Source organism: Rissa tridactyla, chromosome 6 (genome assembly GCF_028500815.1).
Source record: "Rissa tridactyla isolate bRisTri1 chromosome 6, bRisTri1.patW.cur.20221130, whole genome shotgun sequence".
NCBI lineage: Eukaryota > Metazoa > Chordata > Aves > Charadriiformes > Laridae > Rissa > Rissa tridactyla.
This window is the reverse complement of record NC_071471.1, coordinates 71119926-71132727: the sequence shown is the minus strand read 5'-3', so window position 1 is coordinate 71132727 and position 12802 is coordinate 71119926. Positions and strand designations below refer to the sequence as shown.

At 44.2% G+C, this 12802-nt stretch overlaps 1 long non-coding RNA gene across 1 annotated transcript; it reads right to left on the bottom strand.

Annotated features, from left to right (window-relative positions):
• Positions 1-704: 704 nt before the first annotated feature.
• On the bottom strand, positions 705-10946 carry LOC128911492 (uncharacterized). Its single transcript, XR_008467103.1, has 5 exons — positions 10852-10946; positions 7959-8139; positions 6552-6681; positions 4514-4672; positions 705-2404 (listed from the first exon to the last, which is right to left on the bottom strand). It is a non-coding gene; the product is annotated as an uncharacterized LOC128911492 (long non-coding RNA).
• Positions 10947-12802: the final 1856 nt, after the last annotated feature.

Here is a 12802-nt window from a genome sequence, read left to right as displayed (position 1 = left end):
GATCTGGGGCACTCACCTCAGTTCCTGAATGCTTGGGCTCTCTTGTGCGTTATGAGACACGCTCCATCATTGGCATATAGCGCTTCATAAAGAACTGAGCGCCACAAGTGACTCGACAATGCAGTAACAAAAAGGTACACAGTCTGCTGGGGGGGGGAAAAGGGTAAAACAAGCAGGATGGGAACAGAAGCGAGGACCTGGATTCAATTTAGGAGAAGAAAATGGTCCCCTGGAAGCAATAAAAGCCTAGGAAAAGGAGAAAAGAGAAAAAGAAAGAAAAAAAAAAAAAGAAGGTTGAAATGAAGATTTGAAAGGGTGACACTTTTATAAAGATACTTATCTGAAGCACCTAAGCTTTGTCAGGATTGAACTTCTGAACTTTTTGAGGTACCAAATGAATCATTCACTTCCCTGGCCTCCAACTGTGTCCTCACGCTCCCCCCTCCTCCTCCCCAGCCCTTCCTCACCGCTCCCTCCCCGAAACCTCCTCATCCGTCCCCAGGTGAAGGAGCTGGGATTCAGCTTCCCCCCAGGAGCCAGGGTGGAGAGAGCCTTGGAGCGGGTCCTGGGCTGGGAGCGGGAGCCGGGACAGGGAGCAGGGGGGGAGCACCGGGAGCGAGGAGGCAGCAGAAGGAAAAGCAGGTGCACCAGCTGAGCTCAAATCTGTTCAGCTCGCTCCGCTTCAGTGGGTGCAGTGTATTTAAGAGAGATCGCACTTCCTGCCACGGCTGTTCCAAAAAAGCACACCATTCGATAGGTAGACACACACACATTCTGAAAGCCTGCGGGATAATTTATGCAAAAGACACAGCACCAGAAAAAGTTCCCACGTGCATTTAGTGTGACACTGGCGAAATTCCTTCATCAGTCCCACTTCTGAACGGCACATACGGCTTTCTGAGATGTGCGTACTGATTACTGGGCAGATAAATAGCAGCTAAAAGCAATGGCAAATCTTGGCTGTTCTTTTCAGAAACACCTTTGGGCGTGTTTCTCTTTGCTGGGGGTTGTCTCTAATCCTCTTACCAAGCTTCCCTGATGGCTTGGGGTCCATCTTAGACATCTGAGATCAACACCTTCTGGTTTTCTTGAATAAATGTCTTCTTCAGTGGCATCCAAAGTTCTTGATCCTTGGAAACTTGTACTGACCACATCCTATCTTAGCATATGCTTTGACCTTGGATAGTAACAGATTTTCTTCATAAATATTGTAAGTGAATTCTCACTTAAAACAGATTATACATCTGATCTCTCATTTTCAGTTTCACACAGCCACTGAGATTACAGTTTCCGAAAGCATCCTTGGCAGTTACTTGCACCGAGGTCCCTGAAAACTTCACCCACCCCTCTCCTTTACGTATTGTTTACATTTCTTAAATCATATTGTTGGTGCTTCATACAATGTGCCACAGAAAAAAGCATTTCAGAAGCAGTTTTTTAAGGGTGCAGTGTCCGTCGTGCTGCTGTGCTAATGGCCACAGGCACGCAGCAGAGCATCCGTGGCTCCCTGGGAGCATTTTTTAGGGGGGCAGAATCCTTTGATTCTGTTTTCCGATGAGTTTGCCAGCGCTGACTGATCCCAGACAGCCGAACTGCTGGTTGGCAGCCTCCCACATAGTCGGCAGAAGGAAGTTTGCAAGCAGGTGTAGGAGGAAGCGGCTCCTCTCCGTCCTCTCTCCTTGGCTTTGCCGGAGGCTGGGGAGCAGGAGCGGGGCGGCCATCGAGGCAATGCCCAGAGCAGGTTAGGAGGGAAGGCTGAAATAACCATTACCCAACTCAGAGACTGAAATGCAGAAGCCGCCTTTAAATTTAAGTACGCGCAGCAGGCAGAATGTTGTACCCACACCTGTTGTTTTTAGCAGTTTTGCCTTTCTTGAATGCCTGGTGGTAGCCAGATTTCGTAGGCAAATTCAGCCCTGCTTTAATCAGCATATCATTTATCTATACATTTGTTTCTCCGTATGCCATGCTTGCTGCCAAATGCCTATTCCTAACCCAGTAACCACAACCATGGAGGGGGAGAAATAACAGAAATAATTTAAAATCTGTGCCTTGAGGCTGTGATTTTTCCCAACACGGTTGCGTACCCAGACGCACATTCCCTTTACACAGCTATGGCGAACACCACCCTCGCACTTTTGGGGAGGAGCACACCTGGATTCCTCATTTGCAGGTCAAACATACGTCTATTAGAGACAACACTCATATTTCCATCAAAATCTAAGCCAGAAACAAGTTGGGAATGGTTGGAACTGGGGAGAGACCAGTGCCAAAGGCATCTTTGGGAATCACCGCATTGCCGCCTGAGCGTTGCCCGATGGAGCCGTTAGTGGCCAGGAGTACATCACCCTCAGCTGCCTCGTGGTGGGCTGCAGTTGAGCTTTGATGCAAGAACACAGTCATCCTGTGGAAAAAAAGCCATAAATTATTACAGTGCCCTTCAGCAAAGGCATTACAGGAACAAAATACCAGATCGCCAATAAATATGTCAAAAAAACCCAACCCAGAGCAGACACCAAACTTGGGCTGTGAGGGTTGAAGACTCTTCTTTTCTGTCTTTTCTGGGACCACAGAGAGACCCCACCACAACCCCCCGGTGCAGGACAGAGGGAAGCGGCACGGTGAAAGCCTCCGCGCTTGCAGACGGGTCCAGTTAGAACAGGGCCACACGACAGGTTCAAGGTAAGAAAAAAAAAAAAGCCAAGGATTTAAAACTTTGCTCATATATATTCTTCAAGTGGTGTTTAATACCGCTTCTTTTGTTTGTTTTGACAATGGATCTTATCTTTTGGTAAGGGCTGTGTTCAGGACTATTATTACCCTCTATAAAAGCCTCATAGTCTTTCTTTCCACTTGTTCAGCACACCAGAGTGGCATAGCAAATTTAATCGAAGAACGCAGCTCCAGGGAGAGCCTTTGGAGACTCTCCCCTTTTTCATAATGCCGTTATCTCCCCTTCCTTGTGTTGGGGATGCATAAAAATCACAAAAAAGTCATTCTGAGTATATTCTTCCTGATAATTATTGTCAGACTCCGAGATAAGTACCCTACGTGATGTAATGTGTGTTAGACCCGGCTCTCTGAATGCAAATCCTGCAACACTTAGAGGCCCAAACAATGGTCGCCCTAAACACTAGGGCCTGGTATTTTGCCACAGACAAGAGAGAGCTTTGATTTTTTGTGTTTCGATAAGGCGCAATCTGGGTGCCTTTATCTCAGCTGTTATATTTAAAGATGACATTCTAGCCTTGCAGCCTCGCCTATTGTTTTGACCCTGATTATCTCCAAATGTTGTTGTTTAGTCAAACTCACCGGTTTAATGAAAGGCCTGCTCCCAATTTAAGGAAAATTATTTAAATGCAGAGTATCCTATACACTGCGGTTTCGAAAAGAACTAGGCGGTTAATCAAAAGTTAATTGTATAATTCTCATGCAGATTAGGGCCTCTTGCAAATGAATCCCAGGTTGTGATTATTAAAAAAAGGGAAAGTGCTGGAGTAATGCACAAGGGTCTTCAGTCTGGTAAACAATCAGCTAAGGTTTAATTTGTGGTAAACAAAGTGCTGATACACTAGGGGTCTCCAAAGGAGACAAAAAGGTGAAAATAAATTAAAAAACAACATACAGATATGATCTTTTTGTTTTTAGGCATCTTTCAAAAACAGAGGCTAAATGAATAAAAAGTCACCCATTAATATTTACTGGCAGCATCCTGGCAATATGCAAATGATAGCAGTTCTATAATTATACTCCAGCCCTCGGACAGGGATCCTGATCCCGCAATGTCGCCACCACCTCCAATAAATACCTATGTGGTGCTCCCGCGTAAAATAAAAGGCTATAATGAACAGTTTGATTAATCACAAACTGTTCCTCTGTATGCCCATAAACAACCTTGGCACAAAACAGGGCACAAGCAGTATGTTTGAAGCCTATATGGGGGCTTTGGAGGTGTCTGAGCAAGGGAATAAACTTGTAGCAATGTTTTCCATGCCAAAAAAAAATCATTGGTAAGTTAAAAAAAAGGGGCACTGTTCAAGTCAATCTTGAAAGCCTTCTGTATTGGAGTGGCAAAAATTATACTGAGTTGTTTTCACCAGTTACCGCTACTCATGATGAAAAGCAAAAGCGACATGAACGCAGTTAGGGGAAGGTCATACGTGACTGCAAAGCCCACTGCTGTCATGTGGGATAGTAAGAACCAGAAATACTTGTCTGTCTGCCCAGAATTAGTCTATTATTAGCTCGTTTGTTTACCGATGACAATATGCTTGGTCCTGTAAAAACCAGACAACGGCAGCATCCCCAGACGAAGGCAGGAGCTGCTGTTCAAGCTCTCAGACGGGCTAACCACCCACCCCCGGCCATGGGGACACTTGTGGAAGGGTCTGCATGTCAACGGCAGGGTTTATGGACAACCTCACCACCAGCCCCAGCTCTGCAAACCTCCGTGGGGCATCTCATGGGGCCAGCCCCAGCTCCAGCCCAGGACACCGACGCTTGGTACTCTCACCTTCTCACTTTTCACTTTGTCAAGGCAACCCGAGTCATAATTTTTCTCTGCAAAGAAGAGACTTATCCTGTAGCTTTCCATTAAGGATCCTCAGCCAGATAGAGGGGATTTAAGCAAAAACTTCGGAGCTGGCCGCACTCAGGCAGACTGAGCGGTGTCCTAGAAGAGGAAAAGACGCTGATATATATTTGAAGAGTTATATTTATACACACACAGACACATAAATATAAATACATATGCATCTATCCATGTATATGTATATATCTACGTATTAAAACATGATAATAATTTAAGGTATTCTACAAAATGGATTTTCAGAGAGAAACAGTACTGCTATGACAGCGGTCGCTGTCAGATCCACAATTTAACATGAGCAAAACCCGCTGAGGTTTTACCAGGATTTGACTCTGTTTCTGAATGCGCGAAATTTAATATGAAAGCAGGGACGTGAACAAGGACCAACTGAAGAATCTATCGTTCTACCTTCAGTAACGAAATGCTACCTTCAACTACAGTTTCACGAAGAAATGGACACAATGCACTTCTAAATACTCAGACATTTAAAAAATTATGATGATCTTCAACACACCAGGATGTAACAGTAACCATTGCAATATTTTAAAGAGATTATTTATACAAAAGATAACCACCAAAGACAGCAAGCCTGCTGTAACTCGCGTTGCAGCCTTCATCTGGAGATGAAGGGAAAGCTATTTGACAGTAATTAGTAACTAAAGGCAAACATGTTTATTTGCCAGTAAATTGAAAAAGATTACAAAGAATCAACATTATGTATCTAAAGGGAGTTTTATTTCTTTTTTACAGTATTATTCTTCCTTACGACATTTTATTTCAAAGGAAAAGGAGGGAAAATATTGCCCTAAAAATAAAAGCCTAGGATATATTAGTTGCCTATTGCTAACTTAATAAAAAAAACCCAAAAAACCAAAAAACGTTCGGTGCCATATATGCGTATCATTACAATTATAACAGTTTTCCAGGGAGCGGAAGTCTGTCCAAGCCCTGCAAAAACCTGAAAACCTGGAGCCGTGACATCAGTGTGTGTGTGTATATTTATATACATATATATCATTTCTAAACCGGGCATTTCTTCTGACATGCAACACCCGCTTGTGCTTGTGATTATTGTTTCTCTTAACAGAGGAACCCCAGAACATCAGAGACCTTTAAACAGCCCTGCCCGGGCTGCAGGTAAGGGCAACATTGACTTTTCCTATATTTCAATCAGCCCATCGCAGATACCTAATAAATCTTACATCAGAGAAAGACTTTCGAAACTAAATTGTTCAGTAATATGCATTTTCGATCAAAACACAGGGGAGGCTTTAAAAATTTACTGCGCATAAATAAAATATTTGATCTTTCTGATTCTTATTTTCCAAACCCTTACAGACACTTCATACTAATATTGACATTAAACTTCAATATTGATGTAGGAGTGATAAAACAGAACTGAGCGCTATAAATATTTTAATAGGATGCAGTGGGATGTTTCCACAAAAATAAGTGTTTTCCAAGCGGTTCTTGGGATCGTTTCCCTACTAAAGTGATATGGAAGTGCATGGGGGGGCTGTTCCCCACTTGATGAGGTGAGTGCAGCCCTGGTCTGGGGAAACCCACTGCTGCCCCAGGCACCAGCAGCCACCTCCATGCAGGAGCCCGGCCACAGGCAAGAGTCTGGGTTGCGTAGCCAAGGACGAGGCTACGTAGCAAAGGACAGCCAAGGAGGACACAGGTTGCCCAGAGCAGCTGTGGCTGCCCCATCCCTGGAGGGGTTCAAGGTCAGGTTGGACGGGGCTTGGAGCAACCTGGTCTAGTGGGAGGTGTCCCTGCCCAGGGCAGGGCGTTGGAACGGGATGATCTTCCAGGTCCCTTCCAACCTAAACCACAGAATATATGGTTCGTATAATTCTACCACTAAAGGTGAGCCTGAAGCAACAAAAGGTACATCTGGAGGTCAACGTCAGGTTTTGGGGCAACATTTGCAAAAACCATCAAGAACTGAGGTGGCTCCTACCTTGCCCAAAGTCTTCACAGTCTTCTGCTGCTGTCTGGCTCTGGGTGAGTCTGGAGAGATGCTCCAAAGGGTCCCCAGCCACCACTTTAGGGCTGCAGCCTTCTCCTCAAGGGCAGTATCATGGCAAAGCCTGGAAGAACAGAAACAAAAAATGCCCTGCGGATGTGTGTCTCTGATGGGGTCTGGTCCCAAGCAGCCAAGGCCACCACATCCTCATTCATGAGGTGAGTGAGAAATCTACAGAAAGACACAATTCTTGCTGAAGCACATTAGACGCCTGCTTAGCACAAGTAAGAACACAGTCTCCATGGCATGTCTTACTGTTTCTACAAGAACATTACATACTTTGTCGGGTTTTTTCTCTTTTTTTTTTTTTTTTAAAGAACATTCAGTTTTTTACATTTAGGTCTGTTCTCTTTTATTGTGGAAGAAAAAGCAAGTGATCAGAGCCAACATCAAAAAATAGCATCTAATCTACTTTAAAAACAGGAAAAAAAATTTCAAATAATTAGAGCCAGGTTGCATGGGAATCATTATAGAAATCAATATCCAGCACCAGTAAAGTATCTACAAAGTACCAGATGGTCACTAGTAAAATAAAGAACGTGAGAACTAAAATACTGTCTTTCAGGGGGAAAAAAAAAAAAGAAGATTGTGAATTTTCCTTGGGGGAAGACAAAACTAATCCAAATTAAATTCTTCAATTTTGTTACGAGCTTGTTTTGCTAATCAGTGTCTGGGCATAAAGGCCAGGCTGCGGGGTGAGCAGCGTGTCCCAGCTGGCAGGGATCCGTGCGGGGAGGTGGCCAGGGCTCTCCTCCCCTGGCTGGTGTGCACATGCGTGCAGAGAGCTCCTCCTGCCTTCACACAGCTAGAGACACCTAGTTCTGAGCTACATGGCCAATGAATTAAAGAAAGAACTTCTCAAAATGCATGTTTGAACAGGATGTAGCATAAGGAGTAAGTAAGAACCGAAGGAAGTAATCACAGTCCCTCTTCTGGTGTATCTCCTGGGCCAGGTCCAAGCCACCAGAGTCCCTTGGCCATGTGCCACCTCCGTACTCCTGGAGCTCAGACGGCTGCTTTTCCCCAGCCGGAGCAGAGCCAACCGATGACCTTGGCAGACTCTCCTTCTCATAATACGTATTTCCACTGCTCGTCAGCACGTGGCTCAGTTTATGGGGTCTTCCTTCTTAGGGCAGGAAGGCTGGGAGGTCTCTGCAAAGGCATGCAGACATTTCTCTGGTTTTCTCACATCTAAAACACCCACTTTGAGCAATGCATAGAGAGTGAAAACTTTTAGATTCAGCTCAGTGACAGGAAACTATGTAGAAATAAACACATTTTAAAAAATGAATTCAGGGTCTTTTTCGCAGTTTAAATTCATAAAGAACTCCCCAGACTTACGCAGTTATTTCCAGTGAAGCTCAAGTAGTTCATTCCCCAATTAACCTTAGATAACAAAATAAATTGAAGACAACTCTTCTCCCATCCTACTGAAAACTCATTTTTCACAGCATGCCTGTAGGTACCCTACAGCATCGACCAAAAGAGTCTTCTTTTATTCTTTTACCAGATCTTCATGAAGCTGGAAAAAAAAAAAAAAGGGGGGTTGTCTTCTTGTCTTCTTTGCCAGCCTTTCTGCTAGTTATGGAAGTGTGTCCATGTGGTCACCGCTTCTATCATGGAGTCTAATTAAAGTCTAATTGAAGAAGCGATTGCACCCACTACAAATCAAGAAGAAAATGTCTATCACCACAAATATTTAGAGCTACATATTGCACTGCTGTTGCTATTGCATACTTTTTAAAGCGGACTTTTAAGATACAATGGGAAAGTCAACGAGCAGAAGGCGGTGGCTCAGTCATTAGCAGCCTTATTCAGAGCACGTGGAGGTAAAAGCATCTTGGCCTGCTGAGGCTTTTCTCTTTGGTTTTGTTTGGCCTGTTTTGAAGTGATTAATATTTGCAGCTATGCAGGCAAACAAATATCAAACGAGAGCCAAGCAAGCCTACTGAGGCAGAATTTAATGGCGAGTGGCAAAGAGGAAGGAACTAAATGGAGACAACTGAGCAAACAGCCCTGGCTACCAGAAGGCCATTGGCAACCCTCTCAAGACCATCGGTTCTGAGGAGCACAGCGACACAGACACGGAATTTGGGGACCCTCTGGCCTCAACTGCAGGTGGGCTCGCACCACCACCCACAGAGCTCTGTCCTAACCAGGGACCCAATAACTCCAGCCTTGAGTATAACTGGTGGGCTTTCCTTTTGCTTGACCTGAACGGAGGCTCAAGACCAATGATGTTCTTACCCACAAGTAAGAACACCCTAATTCAACCATGCCTGGTGGATGACGGCTATAGATAGCAAAAAAAATGTTCACAGGAAACCCCAATTTTTTTAGATGAGAAACTCCTTATTTTGTAAAATTTTTACTCATCGCTTGCTGTAGGTGAAGGGGATAACAACTGAAATAAAAGCAAAAAAAAAAAAAAAGAACAAAATAACAAAATAATCTGGAGCAAACTGTTACCAATGTCATTGAAGTCCATGAAATTAGGAGTATTACATCCCGATAAGCGTGAGGCTGGCAGCCCTGAGTGCGGGATAGGGTAGCGAAGCGTGCCTCAGAGCAAGGGCCATGGATGGTGGCCAAAAGAAAGCTAAGAAGCACATAGTAAAACTAGGAATCACAACTCTTGCCTTACCAGACACCATTGGGTCATTTTTAATTCTTTGAAGCATGTGGGTGACTTAGGGTTGAAGCCTTTTGCAATCTGGGACCTCATTTACAGGGTCATCACACATAAACACGATCATTTTGGAAGGACTTTTTGGTTGGTTTTGTTCGTATCTAGATATCCCTCTGAGCTGTCTGAACCAGCCAACATTACTCTTATTTCAACTAAGGAATAACTTGGTAATTAAGAGCTGGACAAATGGAGGAATGCTAAGCACACTCCCAGTACAAACCAGGCATACCTATAAAGGAGTGAGATCATTTTCATCATTTTATATTTATGTCAGGTTTTAAGGCACTGAGGTCACCTATGCAAATTCCCCTACTATTAGCTTAAGTGCAGAAAATATGCAGAGGCATTAATTTGGTAATTTATACTCTTCCATGAATCAGTCATAGAAAGAGTCGATGGCTGTATTTGTGAATGTCAAGACTGTAGAAAAACAGGTCAGACAGCAAATGTAAATTAAAATTATAAAGCATGCAATGATAAATATCTTGAAGAAGAGCCTGTTTTGAGTTGCACTTTATTTCTCCCACCTCTTAGATACCAGATCAGTATTTCTGCTATTGCAACCAAACTCCAAATACTTATAAGCTCATACAAAATGAATCGGGCTGCAGAGCTTCATGGCCGCTACCCTCTGTGTAACAACCTACGGAAGAGTCGTATTTCATCTTTAATTCATTTAAAATAAAGTGACTGCATGACATCACTCTGACATTTCCTAAGACAGTAACAGCTAGCTGATGTCACGCACAGTCTAAGTAAATATGTCAAAATATATTAGCTAATATTTTTATCTGGACAGCTATCAAATTAAGTCAACAGAAAACAAACTGGGTTGAAAGCAAACATTTCCATTTTTACAGTCAGTCTCGAAAGAGAAAGAACAAATTATTTATAACACTGCAATTTTTACATGGAGGCAAGACCTTTCTCTTTAGACTTTAGGAAAAAGAAAACAAGAAAAGTATCACAAGCAAGCTGATTTTCAAGTCTGCACAAATTCCAATTTCATAGGTGTACAAGCCAGCGTTCCCAGAAGACCGTGATTCACATTTCTGTCTGGAAATGGGCTAAGTATCACTCGTTTTAATGTGAACGTTGTGAGAGCTTGGGAAAAAATACCAGCTGACTTTGGTGGTGGTTGTTTTCACAGCGACAGACACAGTTCCTGCCTCTCTCATCCCGCTCCCGCTGTGAGTCACACACACAAATACCGGCCCCTCGCAAATTTGCATTTCACCCAAGCCTAAAAGGCAAATGGCAGTGACTTCGCAAGCCCAGAGAGACTCATTCCGAAGAGTCTGAACCTCTGTCATGCAGCTTGCTGCGGCTCTAAATAATAAATAAAGCGTTTTTCCACATTATTGACGCATTTGTCATAGAAGCTGATGGTGGCAGAGAGCGATGCCCGTCTCTGTCCCCACCTGTTGCACAGCAGCGAGATCCAGCGCCAACCCTGACATGGGGTGGAAAGCAGCTATTGACATTTTATTCACCTTTTACTGTTGGCTTCATGCCCACTTTTGTTTCCAAAGATAAAGTCCTTACGCTTTAGCAGGAATATCGGATCCTGGGCATAGACGACAGCAAGGCAGCGGCTCCAGTGGGACCCCAGGGGTGATTACAGCCCTCCTCACCCAGTTGCTCTTAAATTTCCTCGAATTCCCGCGGGGCCAAAATTTTCCATGTTTGCTCTGCGCCCAGAGGCAAACAGTTAGTTCCCGAAAGAGTCAACAGAACCTGTTTTGCTCTCTGCAAATGTTTACAAAAAAAAGTTTGCTTTAGTCCCACAATCAAGAAATGGTCACACGCAGCTCAGTGGCGCAGTATTTTTGACCGTTTCCTAGACGCTAATGGCTCTGAGGAACAAGATCCATCTGTATCTCCAACTAGAGAGACCAGATTACGGACAGCGGTACATTTTTCATGGAACCCCACATAGCTCAAAGCCTTTCCTGCCCCGTAGGCATTGGGAAGCACATGGGGGTTTTCTGGAAGGGATTTGTAGAACTGTCCTTGCTTTAAACATAGAATCACAGAATGGTTTGCGTTGGAAGGGACCTTAAAGGCCACCCGGTGGCACCCCCTGCCCTGGGCAGGGACACCTCCCACCAGCCCAGGTTGCTCCAAGCCCCGTCCAACCTGGCCTTGAACCCCTCCAGGGATGGGGCAGCCACAGCTGCTCTGGGCAACCTGGGCCAGGGGCTCACCACCCTCACAGCAAACAATTTCTGCCTCAGATCTCATCTAAATCTTCCCTCTTTCAGTTTAAAACCATTCCCCCTTGTCCCATGGCTCCCCTCCCTGATCCAGAGTCCCTCCCCAGCTTTCCTGAAGCCCCTTTAGGGACTGGCAGGGGCTGGAAGGTCTCCCCGGAGCCTTCTCTTCTCCAGGCTGAAACCCCCAGCTCTCTCAGCCTGTCCTCCCAGCAGAGGGGCTCCAGCACTGGCAGCAGCTCCATGGCCTCCTCTGGCCCCGCTCCAACAGCTCCGTGTCCTTCTGATGTTGGGGACTCATCTTTATTACCAGATGCTGGGCAGCATCCTGCGCGTCAGCAGGCTCCTGCTCTCCCCTCCCAGAAACGGTTGCGTCCAACCAGTTTCCTTTAATGGGTAAGCAAAGAGGAAAGAAAAAGACTGTTAAAATGCAAAGTGACATTGTGCTAAACTTTGCTAAAATTTTATTACAGTAAGCCCTGTTGAACTGACTTTTACACTAAGGAGACATCCCCCAGGAAACAGATGAAGCTTAAATGACACTGGAAGGGAAGGACTGTTAGTTAATCGGACCAGCACGACCACAAATTTTACTTAACGGAAATATGTTTAGCTGGTGCCAGGGAGCTAATCAGGTGTTAAATAAGCAGAAATTATCCAGCCTTTAAATATACATTGAAAAATAAAGACTAAGAGATTTCCTGTGTGGCTCAAGAGAGGTTGGGTCACAGGGAACCGAAGTTTCAGCAACGTCAAACCAAACAGCTCTAGAAGCTTCAGTGTTAATTTTCAGTTCTCTCTCTAATTAGAAACAACAGCAAAATGCTATTCAAAGCTTTTAACTGCATTTTCAGTTTTAAAAAGTAGCCAGTCACTGGTCAGGAATTACAGAGGTAAGGTTCTTCTAGAACCATCCCAGGTCTCCTTTCTTTTTGTTATTTTTTTTAATTGCCTCTGCCAGATATAGTCTCTCTTGATATCACAAATCCTTTGTTAAATAATACGATATGAGCATAATGATTCATCATCAGGTACACAGAAAACAACTTCATAAATTGCACTTCCTAGCCACACGAGTAAAATTCCTTATTTTCACTGGGGTAGCCCAAAAAATGCAACAGTAGGTGGACGGTTCTGAATTTACCTCAGAAACGTCTGTTTATCGTATCACAGTTTTGTAACATTTGAACTAAGTCGGGAATGATGAAAAAAAAAATTAACTACTTGCTTTTAGTGGGTTCTTCAATGGGAAATAAGTCTGTTCTTGTCACAGGTCAACAGCC